General features: G+C 33.8%; 1 long non-coding RNA gene across 1 annotated transcript; it reads left to right on the forward strand.

Annotated features, from left to right (window-relative positions):
* The first annotated feature begins 448 nt into the window (after window positions 1-448).
* On the forward strand, window positions 449-3,096 carry LOC145958250 (uncharacterized). Its single transcript, XR_014433936.1, has 3 exons — window positions 449-882; window positions 1,418-1,468; window positions 1,590-3,096. It is a non-coding gene; the product is annotated as an uncharacterized LOC145958250 (long non-coding RNA).
* Window positions 3,097-5,031: the final 1,935 nt, after the last annotated feature.

Consider the following 5,031-nt stretch of genomic DNA (forward strand, 5'->3'; position numbering starts at 1 on the left):
TGGTTTTAATCTGTTGGTATTTTTAGAAGCTTGAATGGAATTTGTGACTTTAGCTTCGGTTTTCCGTTATTGTGTTGTGCAGATGAGTAATTTCACGAAGGAGGAGTTTGTGCATATTTTGCGTCGACAGAGCACTGGCTTTTCGAGGGGAAGCTCAAAATACAGGGGAGTTACTCTTCATAAACACTATTTTACTTGGGTTGGTTTCGTTCGTGATGAATCAAAGTTCAGTTTTTAAGTTGGCCATGGTTTATTGCTTGCTTGCAGGTATATATATCTGGGGCTATTTGACAGCGAGTTAGAGGCTGCCACTAGTGCAAAAATAGCTTTTAAGTTGGCCATGGTTTATTGCTTGCCTGCAGGTATATACTTCTGAATTTAGGTTTATGCACCGGTGTGGGTTTGAATGTGGTTCTTGATTTCTGGAAGAGATGGAGAACGCAAACAAGTGATAATAAGTCAAATGTTCCTCTTACGCAAATGTGTGTGCGTGTGTTTATTTTACTATTGGTTTCAACTTTCAAACACCTCACGGGATAAGTGAAGATAACTCTACTAGATGTTAATTCACCTTCCACGTAGAACCTTGCTAGAGAAGTGTTTGAAATTGAAGCAGGCCTATGGGTTTAAAATTGTTGATTGATGTCCTTAAGAATGTGGTGACTTATCGAAGTTAGGCTAAAAAATATTAAGATGTTTGCCTCCACGTCTCTTTCAGTGTTTTATTTTTAATATATTTATTTTAGCTCAAATATTGTCTTATGTTTTGCAGGTCTTTTCACTTCAAGATGGACCAGGGCATAATGTGTGCAGAAACTTAAGAGTTCCAATCACTGTCATTAGAACTTGTGATAAGCGCAACAACTCTGTAGACTGGCTAAAGTATGATTGTTGTTATAGTTTTTACTTCTGGACTAAGAGCATTTTGCATGGTTTTAATAATTGGAATGTCTAGAAATCTGAACCAACTATTTGGTAACTGATAAAATGACGGTCTGTTTAATCCTTTCAAGCTTTATATATCTTTTCTACTTTGTTGTTGATGCACCTTCTATAACTTCTGGTTTTTAGGTATACTGAAGTTAATCATCGGAAAATTGCAGTAAAATAATTTGTTTTTATATGGCTAGATTACAATATTGATTAATTCTCTATCCTTTACTCAGTTATGTTTATTTTCAGTTTGAGAAAAAAAATGTTATTTGATTCTCTTAATCATTACGTTCAGTTTGTCTTTTTAATGATGTGAATTAATCCTTATAATATTTGAACATTGAAAATAGTATATATGAATTCACGTGAATTCACTTTGACTTGTTTCTTAATTTGTTGCCGACTAAGAAAATGCTATTGTTTTGATCGGATTAGCAAATTCTGATTGCAACTGATAAGAATTATTCTATCTTTTTTTTTCCAGCTATGATGGTATAATTGTGAGCTCTCTGGAAGCCAAGGGTGCCTTTTCTTGGTATGATACTTGAGTTTTTTTAACCTGAATCCTTTCTGATTTTGCACCTATAATTTGTGTTTGAGGTTTTTTGTCATGAATATCCGTATTCAAGTAGCACTTATGATTTTAGTTCTTACAGTTTTTTGCAGGAGCCTTTCAAGTCTATCCCTCTTATATGGATCCTTCATGAAAATGCTCTTGCTTATCGATCAAGGAAATATGCCGCTAATGGGCAGATTGAACTTTTTGAATGATTGGAGAAGAGTTTTTAATCGTTCAACAGTAGTTGTTTTTCCAAACTATGCCTTGCCGGTAATATGTATGGGACAAATTATTTATTTAATGTTTTTCCACTAATCTTACATATTTCCTTCAAATCATAATTTCAGGAATCATAGGAACGAATCAGGAAACTCAAGTTTTCTTTGGGAGAGAATGTTTTCAGGATGTTGGTTCCAGTGCAAAAGGTTGGCAGTATCATTGGTCGAAAGGGCAAGTTTATAAAAAAAATTACAGGAGAGAGTAAGGCGCGGATTAAAATTCTTGATGGCCCACCTGGAATCTCAGAAAGAGAAGTGAGTTTCAATTTCCCTGTTATTTTATGCAGTAAGGATGACATTGGATATATATCATTGTCTATTTGTCATGCTTATTTATTTGATCTCCTTGGTTCTTTGAATACAATTCGGTCTATTTTAACTTCCCTGTTTTTGATACTTTTTAGTTTTCATCATCTCTTATTTAGTATTTTTGAATTCTTTTTCTTTGACGATTTTGAAAGGTAATGGTTTCTGCAAAAGAAGAGCCAGATCGCCCCATACCGCCTGCTGTTGATGGTTTGTTAAGGTTCCATAAGCAAGTTATCAATGTAGACCGTGACCTTGGGGATAGCACTTTGGCTACTGCACGTTCAGTTGTTACCAGGCTTCTAGTGGCAGATACACAAGCAGGAAGCTTGATTGGGAAGCAGGGTGCAACCATAAAAGCTTGATTTGAAAGTGAGACTTTTCTTTGACTTAATATGATTTTGCTTTCTGGTATCTTTCTGCAATCAACAGATCATTGCTAGTGTTGGCCTTGCTAGAAGACCATCATCTTGCATTTCTTATGAAGCACCTTTCTCTTCGTTGGCCTTTAGAGATGATGGTTGGATGCTGGCTGCTGGAACTAGCAATGGGCGTGTGGCATTCTATGATATTTGTTGTGCACAAATATGTTATATATGTATGATCCCAGATGGGGAAAGTAGGCATTATAATCTATACAAGATAATGCCTTCTTAGCAATTCCCCTAATGCTTTATATATGTATGATGCTGATAGCAAGGTACCTTATTTATGTTTGTTAATATGTATGATGTATAAAATTTATGAAGATCTCCCTTCCATAATTCATTGAACACTAGATTTATATATTTGTTGTGCACAAATATGTTAAGAAAAGGGGGTATTGGAATTTATGTTGATGAGTAACGTATAAATATTTACTAAGAAGGTTCTTTTGGTCTGTTATGACCTACAACTAATACATGTTTCCTAATTTTTTTTGCTCACTTGACTTGATCTTTTCATTTGACTAGTGATTCTAGATATGTAACTATGTTCTAATGAGACAGAGGGAGTACTGTGATTGGTGATATTTTGGCACAGAGTGAGGTTCTTAAACCTATAGTAGTGTGATTGCTGTGTTCTTGTTAATTTCTGGTCACATTGCGCTATATTGTATTTACTTGGATGTTTTTAAACACTAACTACATTGGATTTCTTTTAAGTGGCTTTGGTTATCCTTTTGAATTGGCTCTACTATCCCTTGCTTTTAATTTGATTCCCTGCTTTTTAGAATTGTTATATTTTGGGTTTCTGATTTCAATATTGCTTTAGCTGAACCTTATTTTGATATTTTGCTCTGGTAATCGATTACAAGAAATGGGTAATCGATTACCAGAGAACCTTTTAATAAGTAAATTTCGAACATATGATGTCTGGTAATCGATTACATGTATAGGTAATCGATTACCAGACTCTTAAAAACAATGGTTTCCTCAGATTTAGTCATCAACAGTTAGTGAGGGATTCATCCCAGTTTGTGACGGATTTAATCCCTCACAAATTGCGAGGGATTTAATCCCTCGCAAATTGTGACGGATTCTACTTAATTAAAGTCATCACAGTTTGTGACGGATTTAATCCCTCACAAATTGCGAGGGATTTAATCCCTCGCAAATTGTGACGGATTCTACTTAATTAGAGTCATCACAGTTTGTGACGGATTTAATCCCTCACAAATTGCGAGGGATTTAATCCCTCACAAATTGCGACGGATTTTTATTAATTTCTAAACATTTATTGTTACAAATTAGTGACGGAAATTATATTGTTTGTGACGCCTTAATTCCGTCACTAATTGTGACGGAGAAAATAATCCGTCACTAAATATTTTGTGACGCCAAATTTTGTGACGGAATCATTTCCGTCACAAATTCCGTCACTAACTTATTTGTGACGGATTTTATGAAGTTTAGTGACGGATTTTTTCCCTCTCTAATTTTAATTTTTCTAGTAGTGTACGTGATTGAAATTAATTGATATAAAATTATTTTTATTTATTTCAGACATCAGATGTTGGAAGTGGTGCTCCATCACCAAACAACATAAGAGGATCATCAAGAGGAAGCAATGGTGATAATGAGGGTAGCCAAAGGAAGGCTAGTTAGGCACATTAGTATATTAGAAAATGCTACTTTAGTTTATGTAATGAATATAAAACTTATGAAGTACCTTGACTCTGTTTGATATAACTTTATATTTTCCCTAGTACAACTAATGAATGAATCAACTTTATGTTTTGTATTTTGTTATTACAAGTTGAAGTATATTGAATGAACTTGGTTGGTTGAATTTTTTAGGAGTTGTTGATTACTTCGATTTCACACAATTATGACATTTTAAATACACAGGTGTTTTTAATATTTAAAATATTTAATTAAAAATTTAATTTTTATAAATAATTATGATGAAAAAAAATATTTATTTGAAAATTACGACAGTTAGAAGTGTCATACTTTTATGTACAAATTGTTATAATAATGGCAGTTTGATCACGCCATATTATTATGGAAATAATGGCGCTCAAAATTGTCATTATTAACCTATATAATTATTTTTATTGTGTAATTTACGACATTTTAGAGTGTCATTATTTACACGTCTAAACCGTTGCTTTATACAATGTATTAAATGGCGGGTGTTGTGACGGTGCGCTTGTAACCGTCGTTTTTTACTCTGTGGCGGCATAAATTATGGCGTTACACGGAACTGCCACACATGTATATATTGACGGTCATAAATGTCATTATTTACAATTACAACTGCCATTATTAACGCGATTTTTTGTAGTGATGGAAAAAATCCGTGGATAATATCTTTCGGAATCATTTATGTTTCAGACGGACACATATCCATCGAAAAAATTCGTCGGTAATGTCATTTTTTAGACGGATATTTATCCGTGGGTAAAAGTCCGTCGATAATAAGTATTTTTTTTTGTAGTGACTTTATGTGGCTCTTGTGCTCTGCTTGGTA

This window comes from Cajanus cajan, chromosome 5, assembly GCF_000230855.2.
Source record: "Cajanus cajan strain Asha chromosome 5, NIPB_CcT2T_4, whole genome shotgun sequence".
Taxonomy (NCBI): Eukaryota; Viridiplantae; Streptophyta; class Magnoliopsida; order Fabales; family Fabaceae; genus Cajanus; species Cajanus cajan.